A 19307-nucleotide genomic window follows, 5' to 3' on the forward strand; every position below is an offset into this window, starting at 1 on the left:
GCCTCAGTGCCCGGGAAGCTTTTGCCTCAGGCAACTTCTCCTCCCAATGTCCCAGAGATAGGCCTAGTCTTCCCAAACCTCTTTGCCTGATGGAGAGGTAACAGAGTTTGGTGCAGGCTCTAGTCTGGCATCCAATTCAGGGCTTCAGTGTTTCTGAAGGCTGCACTGAAAGCAGATCCGCCAGATATAATTTTCCTAGCTCTGCTTTTCCACCGTTTCTGACAAGCCTGGTTTTCCTGAAGGCACAATAGAGCAAGAACAGAAAGAGTTTTGGTAAACTGGCAACAGGCAGTGCCCTCACCTGGCTCCGCCGACAGTTGCTGCACTGGGCAGATGCAATTTCTACTCTCTTTTGCAAGACATAAAGCTACCCTGAGTTTTTTCCCACAACAGAATCGGAGACATTAAGTACTACTGGTGCCCACTTGAAACTGATGGAAATTCCATCTCATTTATGCAGAAGTGTTTGAAAGACCACACAATAGCCTGCCATCCCTTCCCTGGAGTTCACAATGAGGAAATGGGGACAGAGGCCTAGCTATCCGAATCTTAGGGATCTCTTAGGAAATCTTTCTCTATCCTCATCTGAGAAAGCCTGTTCAGGAGATCTTCTTTGTCCTGTGTTCCTGACCTGCTTTCACCTTGTTCTCTCCTGCCAGGTTCACTTTAAGAAGTCAAGAAACTTCTAGCCAGCACCATCATCTTCTCCTGCCTGGTGAATTCTGGAACTTGCAGGGGTCCTTGAAGCCTCCTGAGCTATCTTGTAGACTGCTGCTTGATACACATATAGCTCCCACTAGATAATAAGTCACTGGAGGGTATTGTAGGACTTCCTCCCGGCAGGCACAACACTTAGACACACTGAATGAAAGAATAAACTGGTTTTTCAGGAATGGGACTCGAACCTCCCTCTCCAGGTGCACTTATGTAGACCTGGAACTGTTGAGCCTATAGAATACTGGGGCCCCGAGGTATTTAGGGAAGTCATCGAAGTGGGAGGGTATTTTAAGAGCTCATCCTTTGGGTCAGGAGCCCGAGGGGTGGGTGCGGGGGTGTCCAGCTCCTGGAAGCGCAGGACATTGTTAGGAAGATGAGACCAGGTGACCGGCAGGGCTCCGGTGCGCGGGCCGTCCGTGGCGATTGCCCGAGCCGCCTCGAGGGGGCCCTGCCGCGGGCGCGGGCCGCCAGCCAGGAGGACGGGCCCGCCCGCGAGCAACTCGGAGCCCAGCTTCGCTTCGGCCATCACCCCGCCGGACCGCGCTGCGGGTTCGCCCAGGTACCGGGGCCGGGAGCAGGGCAGCAGGGCAGGGGCGGCCACGCGCCTCCACACTCTTTGTTTGGGGCCCCCGCTCAGGTTCCAGAGCCTGGCCGTTCGGGGTCTTGGAGCTGGGACGCAGAGGAGCAGACACCAAACCTGGGCGCGGAGACAGTTGAGGGTGTGGGGACAAGGCGCGGGAAGGGCGTTCGGGATTCAGGACTGAGGGACTGCCAGGGGGGTCTGCGGCGATCGGGAGGCTGGGGTTCAGCCAGGTTCCCGGGCCGGCGCGGGCCGATTCGCCGGAGCTGAGCAGGGCTGGGGACTCGCGGCTGGGGCGCCGGCCGGCAGGGTTCGGGTCGCAGCGCCCGGCGCCTTACTAGGCGGGCGCGGGCGGAGCGGCACTATCGCCGCCCCGGCCCTGAGGACTTTGCTCCCTGAGACAGTTAGGGACGAGGAGACGGAGAGCCGCTTGGGGCTGCAATGAGACTTTTCAGGACTTTACTCCCGCCTTTTTCAGGCAAGTGACCTGTGTGCCTCTTTCCCTTTCCTTTCGGTTGCTTGGGAGCCAGGGGTCTCATCGCGCCTTTTCCCATCATTCGGAGGGAGTACGGGTGCAGGCGCAGGCCTGGGGGCCACCTGTGGCACGTGCCTCCTGGCACGCGGGCACTGTAGCTGACAAGTAGGAGGGAGGATCCTGGGCCCCGGGGTTTCTGTGCAGTGCTGTGTTCTGCCCCTGGGTACGTTTGCTTGGATTGATTTAAGAGTCTATGCTGCGAGAAGAGACCCCGAGCCCCTTCATTCCCCCAACTGGCATTCTGGCCGGTGCCAGCAGGTGATCCGGACTCTCTAGCGTGACTGAACACAAAAAGTTCCCTCCAGGGCGTGGGTCCAGTGGACCGCACTATCTAGGGTGACCACAATTGATTGGAACGCCCCAGGCTCTGTCACAGCCCACTCCAACTTTGTTTTCTGAGTTGTGCCTTCCGCCCCATTGTATAGAGCTCCAAAACGACACTCCAAACCAGGAATACAGGAGTTACTGTATTAATAATGTATATTATTCATCAGAGCTAATCCTTTTGACATATTGATGAATTTCCTTGAGGCTTTGGTCTGTCCATATGAATACTTTTTTAAAGTGCTTTTAGTTCTTTGCCTGTTAAAAGAGATTTGAGTGTCCTTGTGATTTGGTTGCTTCCCTCTTTGGGGCCTATGACTTTATATTTGCAAATCAATCAACAAGTATTAAGAAAAGCTTTTCTGTGCTGAGGACCAGGAAGGGGGCAGGAATGGCTGCAGCTGGAAGCTGAAGGAGGCTAGGCCAGGACTTGGAGTGTGTATTAGAAACTCTGTGTGTGTGTGTGTGTGTGTGTGTGTGTGTGTGTGTGTGTGTACACAACAAGGGGGTGAATTTGCTGGGTCCTGGGGCTCTAACTGGAACAATTGGTAAGAAGCCAGACCTCCGACCTCCTACAAAGTCATGGTGACCCTCCAGAGTGACAGGGCAATAACGACCTCTGGCTGAATGTACTAAACTCTTTGCCTGTTCATTTCAATTCACCCAAATGACTTTTGGAAGGAAGAGGGAAGTGGGATTATCACACTCATTTTGCATATGGGCAAAGAAATGCCAACTATCCTGTTTATGAAGTTGAAATGTGGAGGAGTAGCTAGGATTCTGGGACACAACGCCTGAGTTCTGTGGCCCGGCTCCTGAAGGCTGGCTGCTGCTGCTCCTGTGTCAGTTCGCTTTGAATGATTGTCCAAACAGCAGCAGTTCTTCCGCTGAGGCTAAGGCTAGCTCCTCTGCAGAGGCTGCTAAAGCTGTCGGCAGCAGCAGAAGAGTTATTTCTATACAAACCATAACCACTAAGAAGATGGAAAAAAGTAGTTGCTTCAGGGAACACCACACTCCAAAATGCAAATCGATTAGCTTTTACAAAGTGTCCTTCTGGCCTGCTGTATTTTGAAACTGAGCTACTTGCAAATGCTGACTCCATAGTTCACAAGGTCAAATATGTTACTATTCTGTAGAAGGTACTAGGGGAGTTATTACACGTGGCAGAGCCACAGCCTGACAAGGAGTCAGTTAGACAAGACAAGAAGGTAGAGTGGAAGATACAAAAGGGAGAGAGGGTATTTGAGTCTGTCTGGCAGTCACAGCTTCTGTCTGCCCAGGACACAAGGACCAATTTTACAGACAAGGAAAATTACAAGCAAATTTCCAAAGCCTGGGAACTAGTCGTATGTCTGCAAGCAGCCTGCCCCTGGGGCCACATTTTGTTACTTAGGATCAGCCTGCTGTTAGCAATGAATATGTTCAGGGGATGCCTGTTCTGACCCTGTGTTTGAACCTGGATGGTGGGGGGTGCTGGGTACTGCTAGCAAAGGATCTTTCTTTCTTTCTTTCTTTCTTTCTTTCTTTCTTTCTTTCTTTCTTTCTTTCTTTCTTTCTTTCTGAAAATAGAACACTCTTTCACTGGACCATGCCACCAGTCTGAGGCATCACTGACTGACTACCTTGGTTGCATCCTTCCTTACTAAGGACTCCTCACGGGGGCTCTTGATAGACTGTTCCCTGTATGTTCTCTCTCTTTGTGGCTGGGTGGATTTTGATGTGTCTGCTCCCTGTGGCAGGAGTTAGGGTGGATTTACATGGGGTCTAGGCAAAAGTTCTTTAAGAGGTGCACTAACCTGGCTCCTCCTTGTAGGACTGTAAAGCATTGGGGAACAGGTGAGTCTTCATTTCACCTAGAAAGAAACCTGCCATCAGTGATGTAATGACATAGAGCAAACTTCATCTACTCAGAGCCCCTGCTGCTAGAGTAAGGGGATTAGGCTAGCTGCTTCTGTAGGTATTTGGCTAAGTGTTAGCCATCCTGTATTTCTCAGAGAGAAGAGAGTAGAGAGTGTTTGCAACCAGAGCACAGTTGCTCCTAATACTCATAGTGAAACCTATGTCTCCTCAGTGGACTCTCCACGTGGAAATGACGTTTAAACTCTTTAGCATGGGTGAAGAGTGTGTACTGCATTTCAAAACCCCCCAGGATGGGGTGTATCTTTTGGTGGAGCATTTGTGTAGGGTGTGAGAACTTGGGTTCAATCACCAGGACTACAGAAGGAAGTAAACAAAGTGAATCTCAAGACAAAAATGCACGTATCCATTCTGTTACATTGAGAACAAAATTGGGATCCTATTTTGTCATAGCCGCACCCCTCCCCCACCATGCTCTATACACGCACACTTTGCTGAGTGCAGCTTAGGGACAGGGACATTGATTTCCCTGATGTCTGTTTTCCCCAAGTTTCTTGGAACTTTCTTTTGAATTCTGCCTCAGGAATGTTTTGAGTATGTCTGCTGTTGTGGTAAGGGGCTTGGTGCTGCACTCAGAGTCCCTGGGGAGGTCCTCAGTGTCTGTGTGGCAGGTCTTCCTGTGGCACAAACTGTTGTATGGCACACTGCATTCTCCGAGAATGTCTAGGGACCTGTTTTGTTTTTACAACTCACGTGACCTTGAACTTTTGGTGAATCCTGCTGCCTCTCACGTGCTGGAATTACAGATAGGAGCCACTGTACCCGTTCCGGTGTAGCTGTGTTTAGAGTTCCTCGTGTGGCAGCACAGATGCCCAGTGTGGACGGGCTCTGCCACACAGGAGGAAGCCAGGAAAGGAAGGGGATCAATGATTGGAACCATCCTGCTTAAGAAACGAAAGACAGCACAAGTCAGAGGCCTCCAGAAATGTTCTTTTTTAACATTTTATATTTGTTTGTTTGTTCTGTATGAGGTGTGTATGTGTGTGTGTGCCTGTATGTGTGTGTGCATACCCATGTATTCTCTGACCTATGTGTGAAGGCCAGAGGACAACTTGTTGAAGTCCATTGTCCTTGCATGATGTGGGTGGGTTTCAGAGACTGATCTCAGGTCACTGGGCAACCACTCTTACCTACTGAGGTATTTTTTTTTTTATCGTTTTGTTTTTTGTTTGTTTGTTTTTGTTGTTGTTGTTGTTTTCGAGACAGGGTTTCTCTGTATAGTCCTGGCTATCCTGGAACTTACCCTGTAGACCAGGCTGGCCTCGAACTCAGAAATCCGCCTGCCTCTGCCTCCCAAGCGCTGGGATTAAAGGTGTGCGCCACCACCGCCCGGCACCTGCTGAGGTATCTTGCTGGCCCAAAGTAGCCATTCTTGAGGGCCATCATAATGATCTATAGATTCATTAAAAACTATAATGATCTTAAAAAAAAAAAAAAAAGAGCAATAAGCTGGCCTTAATTCATTTTGTCCCAAATGGGCAAACTTCATGAAAGATTATGCTGAAAGTGTTAGGGCAGTGATCTGGAAGATTTTCCTGTGGAGCATCTGTCCAGGATGGCTTCAGGTGCTCCAGGGGGGCATCCATGAAAGGGTTGGACTTTTATCTCTGCATCCACCCCAAGCTGGGAAGCATGTCACATTCCCCAGTGCTTGTGGCTTGTGCCAGCGTCTCCGTCTGCCCTTAGCCTGATTTTCCACCCTGATTTTCTCCATTTTCTGGAGGAGACATGAAGTGCTAGTGAGTGTGAATAGCCCGCCCACACTGTGGGATGTTGGGTTCTGGATGAGTCCAATGTCTACAGTGCTTGATTGCTTGCTCAAAGAGGGGACTTCCTCAGCCCCTGGGAGGGAATGCCTCACCCTCCTCGAATGAACCAGCTTGACTCAGATACTGCAGCCAGAACTCTGGTCCCAGCTGCTTCCTCAGACACTGAGGCCAGCCTTTCTTGACATCTCCTCTTCCTTCCTTTCAGCTCTAATTATGGCACATTAAGTTACTGGCTCTTCCTCTTCTCTTCGGGAGAGAGATAATCACAACCACACACCCTTACAACCTGCCTTTGTTTCTCTTTCGAAGATATTAGAAAATCTGATTACGGCTGCCCAAGGAAGGCCCAGGAAGTTTTAACCTGAGTGCCTGCTAATGACCGACAGGCAAGCCACACTCCATAGACCAGGGGATACTTCCAAGTAGATGAAAGGGGATTGATTGGCTCCTTAGCAGACAGTGTTATATGATACCTCATGTGTACATTTTATTTATTTACTTATTTTAAAATACCTATTTGCATTTTATATGTATTTATGTACATCACATGTATCCCATAACCAAGAGGTTGTGAGCCACAGTATGGGTACTGGAACTGAACCCAGAGCTCTTTCAAAAGCAGCAAAAGCCTTAACCGCTGAGCTATCTCTTTAGCCCTCGTGTGTAGTTTGTAGTAGAACTGTTATGAGAAATAGGGACCAAGTCTGATGTTTTTAATGCTTCAGAATCCAGTAGTTGGGAGATAAAAAAGAAATCACTCTGAAGCTGTGGGTGGGACCTTGTGAGTTGCTTCTCTTTTTACAGAAGAAGAGCCCAGCCCACTCCAGGCCCACAGGAGCCAGTTATTTCCCACCAGAGGGTTCAGGAATCCTGGCTTTCATTACCTTGGAGCACAGCTGCAGTTTGCAGCCTTACGGTGGGCCCACAATAAACTGTACAGACCCACATCTGGCCTGCTGGCGGGCGGGCGGGCAGCCTTGGGGCCACACTGGGCCATTAGCCAGGGTGTCTGAGCCTGTGCACATTCCTTCCAGAACAAAGGCCTCCCTCGGCCTGGTCCTGGAGCTCCTCTCTACTTTGGTAATCCATCACCTTTCTGAGAGGCTTCCTTACTCACCTACTCCTTACTGGCCATTTTGAAAGTAGATCAGAAATGTGCTCAGGGAAATCAACAGACCAGCCTCTGGCATCTCACAAACCTGAGATAAAACCCAGGCTTCAGCAGCCCTCTCCTGCAGCCCAGGCACCTGAGCAGGGAGCAGGGTCGTATGTGACTGTGACCCTTGTTGCTTGCTGGCTCCAGGTCCAATGCTACTTTGGTTGAGCTGAATTTTCCTTATGAATGTGTCTGTAAAGCACCCAGTCTGGGACTGGAAGGATTTCCTGGTTTGGATGTGTTATCACATCTGGGAGGAGACACTCGTTTTCTCAGGGAGGTTAGAATGATAAATGGCTTCATCCCAGTGATGGGGACAGGAGTGTCCAGTTTAATTCCTGTGGAAACACCTATAGAGTCAGGTGCCCAAGGGTGGAGGAAAGGCAGGCTTAGTATATAGGTGCTTCACATAGGGCTGGGGACTGGGCTGTTTGGAAATGTGTTTTCAAATCCTCCTCAGTTTTACTCTTGTTAAATACATTATTTGTTTATTTTGTACGAGTACATTGTAGCTGTCTTCAGACACTCCAGAAGAGGGCATCAGATCCCATTACAGATGGTTGCGAGCCACCATGTGGTTGCTGGGAATTGAACTCAGGACCTCTGGAAGAGCAGTCAGTGCTTTTAACCACTGAGCCATCTCTCCAGCCCATAGTTTTAGTGTTGAGGTAATGGATACGTTTTCGTTTTCTAGCTGCATTTTGGACTATGTTTCTATAAAACCTGCCCTCATTGTAGACTTTGATAAGCTTGGAAAAATGCTAAGGAATCTGGCTCAATGTCCTCTCAGTGAGCTGTCTGTCCTAGTGAAACAAACCCAAGGAAATATGTGACAAGGAGGAACATTTCATTTTGGCTTGTGCAGTCAGGGAGCAGCTATGTAGAAAGGGAACAGTTATCTTGGCAGGGAGTTCACTTCCTGGCAACCTGGAAACAGAGCCAGCAAGAAAGGGTCCCAAATATCCCCTTCAAGGACACACCCCCAATGACCTGCCTTCCCCGCTTGGTCTCCTGAAAGTTCTACCAGCTCCTAATAAAATCACAGTCTGGAGACACATTGGTTCTTGCGGGGATGTTTAAGACACAAGTCCCTGGAGTACATTGGTGGGTGTCTTGTGTTTCCTGTGCCTTTTGAATTGATCAAGCTCAGATCCTTTAAGAACACTGTGGCAGCTTACGCATTTTCCAGTTTGAAAATAACCGTATAAGCAGGACTGCTATTGGCAGTATGTACACTAAGTGTAGTTACTGGGGCTTATCCATCTGTCTGTCTGTTGGTCGTAAATGGTGTACATCTTTGCACGTAGATTTTTGGGTGGATCCTACCTAGTCATGTTTCTGGGAAGATTTCTAGTGGGTAGAGAGAAGAACTCAGACTTTCTTTTATTGTTGTGATAAACTCCACGTGATGTAATGTTAGCATCTTAACTGTTAACAGCGCCCAGCTCTGTGTTTCTCAGTACATTCATCCATGTTGCTGTGCAACCATCTGTACCATGGATCTCCAGAACTCAGCATCTTGTAAAACTACACTGGCTCCCTATTTCTCTCCTGCAGCTCCTGGCAACTGTCAGTTTTCTTTCTGTCTGTGTGAGTTGGACTGCTCTGAGGTCCTCCTGTAAGTGGACTCCCCCCGCCCTTCTGTGACAGGCATAATGCCTTAAAGGATCATCTGTGGTATAGTGAATGTCGGCTTTCCTTCTTTCCCTCATTCCATTCGTTCCTTCTTTAGGCTTAATAGTACTCAGGCTTAATATTCCAGTACTTAATACTTAGCACTCCAGTGTGGATCCACCTTGTCTTACAGATCCAGTTGTCAGTTAATGACATCTGGGCTACTTCCACCTTTGGGTGGTAAGAGATAATGCTACTGGGACATGGCCATGTTGTCCCTCATCTCTGTTCTTTGGTTAGATACCTAGAAGCAACCACAGCTCGTTTGGGTTCCTTGAAGTGGCCAGACTGCAGCCAAGACACTGGATGATCGATCCCTGGCTTTTCAGCGTCCTCAGGCTCTTGGTTGCTACCCACAGTGTAAGAACCAAGCCTACAGAAAAGGATGACGGAGGCTTCTTAGCAAGCTATTTTGACAGATTGCATAAACTTGGTGATTAATGGAATGAGAAAGAAAGAAGAATGCATTTCATTGAGAGAGGAGAGACAGAGAAAGGGAGAGAGGGAGGGAGGGAGAGAGGGAGGGAGGGAGGGAGGGAGGGAGAGAGAGAGAGAGAGAGAGAGAGACAGTCAGTCCAAGTAAGTGCCTTTAGGGCTGCTTGGTTTTATTTTCAATTAAAAGGGTCTGACTTTGTTTCAGGAGAATGGTTTTAATTTGGATAAATGGTTCGGTCTGGGAACCACATGCCAGCACTTATGATCTATGAGTGCAATTACACAGGGTTACCTCAGCCGAAATTTGGAGGGAATAGCGCAGAGCCCAGCTTGCTCTGGTTTGGCTCTGTTGAATGGCGCAGGAGGCCCCTGAGTCACTGGGAGGAGGCAGCTTTTCTGATCAGTACAGAGAGCTCGCTGGGAACAGCAGCAAGAGCCATAACACTCTCGTGGCTGGCACTGGTTAATTTTTACCCTCTAAGAATGTATTCACAATTCTAACTCAGGAGTGTCAACAAATGGCTGCCCGTCCCACTTGGAACACACTGAACCAGAATCAAACTGAACCAGAATTACTGGCACCCTTCCTAGTGTGACCATTTGCACAATTGGTCAGGCTTGGAAGGAGGAGGGACCACTTATCCTCATGTTCACCCAGATTTTTTGAAGTTTCTAAGCCAGATGGGAGTGTGGGCCCTTGCGGGGGGGGGGGGCACGACTGATCTACATAGGTGGTCATCTCTGGCTTCTTTTCAAGATGTTGAAGGAGGTGGGGCCACATGGAGGCTTGATTGTGTAGATCAAACCTCCAGCAGTAACCACCTGCACTAGCCAAGGGAAATTGCATAAGGCCAAGAAGAATGGAAAGACTCAGGAAGAGGATTGTACTTATCAACTAGAGTGAGATGAGGCATAGGGCAGTTCCCCACAGTTGGCAGTAACATGGCTTGCAAATCTGCACCAGTACCCACTGATCTCAGGGGCCCGGTAGACCCTTAGGGAAGGTGGCCACAAGGGATCTTCAGGGTGGGAGGTGGAGGTGAAATTCTGAGGATATAAACTGCAAAGCAAGATCAGGTATGGTTTTGCTGGCTTATGGAAAGCCTGATCCTCATCATTCTCCCAGAAAAGGAAGCATAAGGAATGACTGGGACACGGGGAGAAGAGGAAGGCAGGGTGGAATCTAGAACTTGGGTCCTGACCTCTCTCCTAAGGAAAGACAGGTAGGTGGATGTGTTAGTCAATTGAGAGTTACTGCAACAAAACACCCAACGCAAGTTGGCTTTGGAAAAATAAGGTTTGTTTGGCAAACAGTTTTGGAGATGGCAAGTCCAATACTCCTTAGATCCTGGTGAGGGTCTAATGGGGGAAGGCAGCACAATGACGGGGGAACACATCCAGGAGAGTGCTCACATCTTGAAACAGGAAGCCGGATTGTGATTCAGTGCTATTCTCTGATAGCTCAGGATCTCATGAGTTTCCATGTTGCTTTCCCCAGTGACCTAGCCACCTTCCACTACCCAGCAGAGGATGACCAGAAACTCCTGATGCTCCTCCCACGTTCTGAGGTTATAGACAACTTACAATATGCCATTTTCTATTAAGCTCCACCTCTTACAGGTGCCCCTTACCTCTCAGTACCTCCACACGGAATCAAGCTTCTAGCATGTGTCTCTCTTGTGGGCCACGCAGGAACAGTACTCAGACTGTATTAGTGAGCCTTACCTCTGTGGGTCCACTGTGCACCACTACACTACGTAGCCTCATTTTTCCAAAACACCTCTATTTCCTTGTTCCTCAAAGACCTTTCTCATTTTCCTTTAACAAGAGTGTCATCTTAACCGGCTGGTGACAATCAAGAAATAGAACCAGTGAAACCTTAGCAACATGAAACAGTTATTTGTCCTTTTCCTTTAAGTCCCTCCCCCCTGGCTCCCTGCTCTTAGAAGGCATTTTGTTAGGGATAATAAAATGAACAGAATGACTGAAGGCGAACGATTCTCACACTGTAACCTTCTCACACCGTGGCGAATGATACTCTCCTCCTCCGGTCTGGTCATTTTCAGAGGCTCTGGCGTTAGAGGCACCGTGTATGCATATGCAGCTAGCTCTGATGGTTTTCACAAAGCCTCCCCCGGCCCCAATCTTAAGTATGCCCCATGCTCCCACTGTCTTTACATGAGTGATGGAAATGGCTTTGCAGAGTGCTCATGGTGATGACCAAACCCGTCTAGCCCCCCAACTTCAGGGCTGACTTTTTCACGAGTGATTCTTGTTAATGCTTCTTTCTGAAAACTCCAATTCCTTGTTGTTTGGCCGAGGAACTGGGTGCTCTTCTAATTTTGCAGGTAACCTGAGAAAACTCTGTGAAGAAGCGGCCCCCATAGGTTGTAGGTTGTAGTCATATCTCCAAGTTCTGCATTCCTTCCCAGAAGGAGCACTGACTGGTTTCCTTGTCCTGGTTTCTGGAGCTTCCTGGGTGAACTCAGACACCTGTGACCAACACGGCTCTCTGATGGCGCTGGGCACGCACTGGAGCGTTAGTGCTGACTTTGGCCCTGTGGGTGTTTGTGGCTGGGACTGTTGGTAAATGTCCAGCTGGGGCCTCTGAATTCAGTTGGGCGCACACTGCCAGCCCAGCCCAGCCCAGCCCAGCTCCAGGCAGACTGGGTCAGTTCTCGGTGCCAGGATGAGCTGGGAGGGTGAGTGGGGCTGAGCTGACAGACACTTTTGCCTGGCTATGTTCTCTATTGTCCTGTGTCCCTTTAACCTCTGGAATTATGGTCTGGCCTTTCGTTATTTCCGCCACATTCGGCCTGTTGTCAGAACCACGTGTCTCAGGAACACCAGTTCTCTGGCTCCGGTGGTGCCAGATGGTTTGTGCAAATAAGATGAGGGCCTCGGCCTGGAACTGCTGGGGACAAACTGGCCCTGCCTATTTGTTCTGGGGGTGAGAGGAATGGCTTGGGGAAGACTGCAGGAACAAGGTGGCTCTCACACCTGCCTCTGCCCTGTGCTACCAGGTGGTTCTAGAACTGTCCATAAGCTCCTGTGAAGTGATGCTGAAGACGTGTCAGTATGGAGGGCCTTGCTGAGTGGTTGGTGGTTGTCTGGGGTTGCACACCCAAGGACCTTCCTATATAAAAGCTAAGAAAAACTTGTGGTCTTTCTTCCCCCTTGATATGATTTCTTCTTGGGGCCAAAGAAGCCTTTTATAGTAGGGGCAGTGACCTCATGCCAGACCATCCGTTCCCCCACTAGGTTGGCTGCAAGGCCTCTCAAGCTTTCTTAGCCCTTGTCCCCTCCAGGGTGTTCTAATGGGGGGGGAGGGGCATGCTGTCTGTCACAAGTCTTCATGCTTATGCCCTGACCAAAGTAGCCATATCCCTCCTTCTGATATACCCTGAGAAGTGGGCGGTAACATGTTTGATCTTTCACTTGTCACTAAACTCCAAGGACAAGATAGCTTTGTGTCCTTGGTCCAGGAATTACCTGACTCAGAGGCTCTGTTTTATCTTTGTCTGATGCCCACATGCTTTGCATGAGTGTGCGTGGGATGCTAGCGGTTCTGTGCCCAGCTGGGAACATTCTAGCTTATCTTTACGAGAAGGGGGTGGGGGTGGGGTATAGGGGGGAAGTGTGCAAGTAAGCACAGACATGCACATTTTCCCAGGGTTTCATTAATGTTTCCAGGGTCATGATTTTTTCTTCTTCTTGGAGTTTTGCTTTGCAATATATGTCTTTAGCATTCATAAGAGTAGTCTCTACTTTTTACAGATTTGGGGGATCTCACTGGGTGTTACTTTCTTGGAAATAAGCCACATTTCCAGTTACCATCTCAGTGAAAGTTGATGGCAGATGCCTGCGAGGAATGCCTGTAAGGCTCCCTGTTGTGAACTGCAGATACAAAGCCAGTACTTAACTATGCTGGTAGCACAAAAGAATTGTTCTTTCTGGATAACATGTGGGGGCAGTTTCCCTGAGATCCTTACAGTAAAATGGCAAGAATTATTTCCTTTGTCTTCGTCTCAAAATGAGTCCTAGTCTTCATACAGAACCACCAGTAAATGTGTAACTTCTTGTTTAACATTTAAGTAAAGGTTCTGTTCTCCAAAGATGCCAGGCATCCGGAAGAGCCAGCTTGCGAAACTGGGGTCTCCCCACATACTTGTTCTGTTGAGGTTGCCCCAGTGATGTTCATGGATCCTGTATTCAGGACCACACACACGGCCAGATTTTGCAGAGGTGTTTGGATCTGTTTAATGAAGACAGTGGTTCCTGGAAATGGAACAGCTAGCCTGCTTGGGTGAGGACTGTATGAGGGGACAGCAGATGGCTCCACCCACAAGCATTTTGGGCTATGTCCACACCCTCTGGTGGAAGGTAACAAGTCCCAGGACACATCATCCCCACCTTGCTTGATTCAATTGTTCTTTTCTCAGAGGATGCAGGCTCTTCAGGGCTGCTGTGCCAATCAGCTGGGCTCTGCCTTGATCCTGGTGCAGCCACATGACTGCAGTGCTGTTCCATGGTGAGCTGTGTGAGAAATTGTGGATCTGTGGCAGCTGGCTTGATGGGGGTGAATGGCAGATCTGTACCTTGGGGTGAAGGCAGCAACAGATACTATTGTTGAGAGAGACCATGAGCCTTGAGATTCGTTTGCCTCCTTCTTTGTTCGTTAAGCCTCCCTACTCCTCATTTCTTTCTGTGGATGTGTCCCAGATCCCTTGAGCCCTCCCAGACTAGATGTTCCCGGCTCAGGGAGACACATAACCTTCTGCACTTGGACAGACCCAGAATGAGCTGCTGGAAGCTGTCTCTTTCAGACCCAGGCCTCCGTGGCTGTACTGAGTTCCCCTGAAATTCCTGGTTTGCTGGCTGTGGCTCATAGGGCCAGGGCATTGGTCACCATCGCTCCTTGGGCTGATGCCAGGTGCTGAGCCGCCACTTGCTTATGCCTTGTCTCCCCAGAGAGTCAGAAGGCTTAGGTTTCCTGATAACCAACCTTTCCCTGTGTGAGTTCTCAAAGGCAGGCAGCCAGTCAGAGGTTCCCAGGGATGCTCCAGGGATAGATGGGGCTTCCTGATGGACCTGTGGCTGTAGACATCAGCCTGGTAGGGTCATGTACATCCTGAGGGCTGTGGATCAGTGGCCTGTGGTCACTTAATAAGTCCTGAGGACTGAAGATCAAGGGTACCCCCTGTCCTGCCCCCCATCATGGTCTCATCACACCAATCCCTGCTTCCTCCCAGCTCATGCCTTCTCACTGGGTCACTTTTTTTGCTTGATGCCACAGATAGTGGGGCTTTGGTGGCTAAGCTCTCTCTCTCTCTCTCTCTCTCTCTCTCTCTCTCTCTCTCTCTCTCTCTCTCAGAGCTTGCCATTCACAGCATCTGGATTTTAACATAGGAAGAAAAGGAAACCGCAGTGAAGAACAGACCAGCGTAGTCCATGGTAACTGAAAAAATCCTTTCCCACACTTTTTTTTTTAAAAATATTCATCTTTTCAGAAAACTTGAAAGAGTAAGTTGTGAACTTTTGTGTACTCTTTATTCTGATATACTAACCTTTTCTGTCATTTGTCAGATTCTCTTTATCCACCCACCCTTTTTACTTGTTTGTTTTGTTTTAAGACAAGCTTGTTATAGCCCAAATTGGCTCAGTGGTTCTAATCCAAGGATGATGTCTACCTGAACCTGTTACTATGCTGAAGGCTAGGAAGCCCTTCACTGTTGTTTGGCTGGCGCTCTCTCTCTCTCTCTCTCTCTCTCTCTCTCTCTCTCTCTCTCTCTCTCTCTCTCTCTCTCTCTCTGTGACAACTTCTTACTGTGTAGTCTGCTTGACCTGGAACTTATTAAATAGATGAGGCTGGTCACTGTTCACAAAAACTGGCTCACCTCTGCCTCCCGGGTGGTTCTATTAAAGGCACTGCTCACCTTGGCTTTTTGTTTATTTAAAGATTTCTTTATGTGGGGCTTGGAGAGATGGCCTAGCCCAATGGGTCACAGCCCCATTGTGGGAGTGTCTAATGACACTTTCATAGAGGTCAGATATTTTACATTTCAGATATTTACACTAAGATTACTAGCAGTAGCAAAATTACAGTTATGAGGTAGCAACAAAATAATTTTATGGTTGTGGGGTCACCACATGAGGATCTATAGATAAAGGGTCACAGCATTAGGAAGGTTGAGAATCACCGGCCTAGAGGGTTAAGAGCATGTACTGCTCTTTCAGAGGACCCAAGGTCTGTCCTAAATTGTGTTCTTTGACCATGTTTGTCTTCATATCAATGCGTTTTCTTTCTGGCCTATCCTCTTATGACAGTTTCCTTGGCTGCTGCAACCTCACCTCTATGTTCTCTTCACATGTTTGATGGATGAGGTCCTTGCTACCTTTTATCCTGTTGTGGCCCTCACTGTACTAAGCATCTGCTTTGTGCAGCTCACAACTACCAGTAACTGCAGCTCCTGGGACCTAGCTAGCATTCTCTTCTGGCCTCTGCAGGTACCCTGACTCACACATACACATAAAAAAAAAAAAAAAAAAAAAAAAAGACATTTAAAAAAAAAAAAAAAGATTTATGGGCTGGAAAGATGGCTCAGCAGTTAAAAGCACTAACTGCTCTTCCAGAGGTCCTGAGTTCAATTCCCAGCAACCACATGATGGCTCACAACCGTCTGTAATGGGATCTGATACCCTCTTCTGGTGTGTCTGAAGACAGTGACAGTGTACTCACATACATGAAGTAAATAAATCTTTTAAAAAATTATTATTTTTATTCGGTACCTATGGATGTTTTGCCTATAAGTGTGAGTGTATGTAAGTAAATAAGTATGTATGTATGTATGTATGTATGTATGTAAGTATGTATGTGTACCATGTGCATGCTTTGAGCCTGGGGAGGTCTGAAGAGGGTGTCACATACCTTGGGACTGGAGTTACAGATGGCTGCAAGTCACCATATGGGTACTGAGAACTCTGGTCCTTTGCAAGTGCAGTCAGTCTGAGCCATTTCTCCAGCCCCACCTTTGTTTTTGAGACAGGATCTCTCACTGACCTAGAGCTTGCTACTTAGGGTAGTTAACTGGCCAAGGAACCCCAGGCTTCTGCTTGTCTCCTTTCCATTGATAGGACTTCAGATGCATGCCTCCATGCTGGGCTTTTTTGTGTAAGTTCTGGGCTTCAACCTCAAGTTCCTTTAGCTTGCATGGGTAGCACTTTACCAACTGTTGTCCTCCCAGCCTCCACTCTGCTTTTCTTTACATCATTCTCTGTGATTGTTTCCAAAGTGCTTCAGGTAGCAAGCTGCATGGCATGTCAACGTGCTTGCTTTCATAATGAGGTGACAGATACCTCCTGAGTGTTTACCTCTCAGATGCAGCAACCAGCTGCTCTCTGTGCTGAGCAAGAGCCCATGATTTTAGCTATTGGTTTAATGGAGTGGTTTGCAGAGTCAAGCCTGCAGCCAGCCAGTAAGACAGTGGTAACTATTAGAATCACTAGCTCTGGGCTGTACCACAGAATTGCGTCAGAGTCTCAGGATTGGCTGGGTGAGGCTAAGAGCCTCTCGTCCAGGTTAATCCTTTTCCATTGAGTCAGGGAGCTTTACATTTCCAGTTGTCTCCTCCGGAGTCCACCAGCACTGTCCTATCATCTCGAGCTCTTGGAGAAAGCTGCCCCTGCCTGCTGTATTCACACTTAAGGGAGCAGTCTTTGTTCACTGCATCCCCCAATTTCAACTCCTGCTCAAGGTTAGGAAACAGCAGTGTGGGGCCAGTACATCTTCTTAGCCTTTGTTTCTGTTTAACCTCGACATCCCTCCCCACCTCCCCTTAAAGCTCTGCATGTCTGGAGGCCTGAGCTCATAGCTGTAGAATGAGCTTCATTAGTGTGGGAGACAGAGCATCACTTCCCAAAGTAACCAAGTCACATAGCACTTGGGTGCTCAGAGAAGGGGTTTCGTACACAGAGAAGGAGGTGCTGTGCAGGTCAGAGAAGGAAGCGGCTGGGAGCTTAGTTACACTGATTGTCAATTAGGGGTTTCCATGGAAGCAGAACCATCAGGAGATTTTCATATACAAATGTTCCATGATTTTTTAATGGGACCACTTCCCCATAAGGCATCTTTCAAACGGAAAATATAAGTTGGAAATGTGTTTAATCAGCTTAACCTACTGAATGTCACTGTGCCCTGTGGATTATTGGTGACCCCTCCTTGATCCTATGACTACTGGACCTACTGTTGCCCAGTGTCAGGAGAGAGTGCTGTACCTGTATATTGTTAGCCCTGGAACAGATCCAAGCCCTTAGTTCCAGGGACAGAGTCTGTGTGATGTGTGGTTGCTTTTGCACCATTGACAGTCAAAACCTCATCCGTGGAGCTGCTCCATTCTGAGGACTGTCCATCTGTCCATCTGTCCAGTCACATATAAATTCATCTTCTTAGAATTCTGAGGTCTGGCAGGTCTAAAATCTGCTGGAAAGGCTGGGGAAATCGCTTTGTTTTTGAGGCATGTTCTCATTATGAAACCCAGGCTGTGTTCAGACTTGTAGCCATTCTCTCGCCTCAGCCTTCTGGTGATTGGGATTATAGGCGTGAGCTGCCATACCTGGCTGGAAGCCTGGCTGTTCTAGCGGTCCTTGAGGTTTCGGGTGTTGTGTCTGAAACTATCTGGGGCAGAATCTTGTCTTCCTGGAGCCTCAGGGTTTTTGGGCCTTCATCTGATTTGATGAGACAACCCCCCCATGTGAAAGGTCATGTGCTTTAATCAGGGTTTCCCAATTAAGTGTTAATTGCACCTAAACAATCTCTTTATAACAGTGGTTGTTCTGATGTTTGAACACTTCTGCATCTTGATGTAGCCAAGGAATCTTTACTGGGGATGGTCTTGGCTTCCTTCATGTCACTGAGGTGACCAGACTCCAGAGAGGCAGGGCAGGGCTTTGTAGTGGGAAGGTCAGTTCTCCTGAGCATGGGGGATAATGTCCCCTAACAGGGGCTTCCTGGTAGTAGAGGCCACACCTCAGTCCTCCTGGTGAGCTCTGTACCATCCCTTACTGGGACACCAGCCAAGAGCTTGTGACTTACTTCCCTATATCTTTAGAAATGCTTTTATTTGTAGTTTTTGTAGTTTCTGTTTTGTTTTGTTTTTTACAGTCAGATTAGAAATACAGTTTGCATGCACTTTAAATGTCATTCATTCCCAACTCAACCAATGCTTGTTTTATGTGCTATTGGTGATTTATACGTTTCCTGGCTGCTCTTCTTTCTGGCAGGCTCTGGTGTGGGGCTTCTGTAGCTAGTCCTCAGCTTAACTTCTTGCTCCAGTGTGAAACCACCACAGGACTGGTGATGTAGCCTCACTCAGTGGGGATGGAGTGACAACTCATGTCCTCGATTTTCAGACACATGGAGGATTCTGGAATTAGAACATGCCCTGTCTCCTGGGGCTGCACTATGTCTTCCCTAGGAATACCCCACTTGTGCACCACCAGGGCAACCAGTGTGATGGCAGAGCTCTCTCTGAGCAGGCCTGCAGAGGGTGAAGCCTCCTTCCCTGTTTTCTAATGTTCTTTAGTGAAATCTATACAAAAAAGCCTTTAGGGCATGTGCTGGTTCTTTTTTTTTTTTTTTTTTTGAAAACTTGACACAAGCTAGGATCATCGAGAAGAGACCACAATTGAGAAATTATCTCCGTAAGACTTGTCTGTAGGCAAGTCTGTGGGATACTTTTTAAATTGATGATTGACTTGGGAGAGCCAGCCCACTGTGGGTGGTACCAACCCTTGGCAGGTGATCCTGGGGCCTATAAGAAAAGTCAGCTGAGTAAGCCACGGAGAGCAAACCACTAAGTGGCTTTCCTCTGTGGTCTCTACATCAGTTCCTGCATCCAAATTCCTGCCTTGAGTTCCTGACTTGACTTCCCTCAATAATGGACTTTAAGCTGTGAGCTGAAATAACCCTTTCCTCTCCAAGTTGCTTTTAGCCATGATGTTTTACCATAGTAATAGAAACCCCAACCAAGACAGAAATTATTATCAGGATTGTGAAATTGCTGTGCTAGACCTGGCCACATTGTTTTGGGGAGGTTTGTAGAAGAGACTGGATCACTTGGCTGGAAAAGCCATTTAGCGTTCAGAGCTAAAGGGGTGTCATGGGAACTAGGAAGATAATGCTGAGAGCCATGCAGACGATGG

The 19307-nt window shown here is 48.2% G+C and overlaps 1 protein-coding gene across 5 annotated transcripts in view; it reads left to right on the plus strand.

Moving 5' to 3' along the window:
• Positions 1-1119: 1119 nt before the first annotated feature.
• The window catches only part of Tns3 (tensin 3), a 237110-nt gene continuing 218922 nt past the window's right edge, over positions 1120-19307 (plus strand). For all 5 annotated transcript variants that reach the window (XR_013111758.1, XM_034508403.2, XM_076938142.1 and 2 more), the window contains exon 1: positions 1120-1276. The gene's annotated coding sequence lies outside the window, so the exon portion shown is untranslated. The remainder of the gene's footprint in view (positions 1277-19307) is intronic.

Source organism: Arvicanthis niloticus, chromosome 7 (assembly GCF_011762505.2).
Source record: "Arvicanthis niloticus isolate mArvNil1 chromosome 7, mArvNil1.pat.X, whole genome shotgun sequence".
Lineage (NCBI taxonomy): Eukaryota > Metazoa > Chordata > Mammalia > Rodentia > Muridae > Arvicanthis > Arvicanthis niloticus.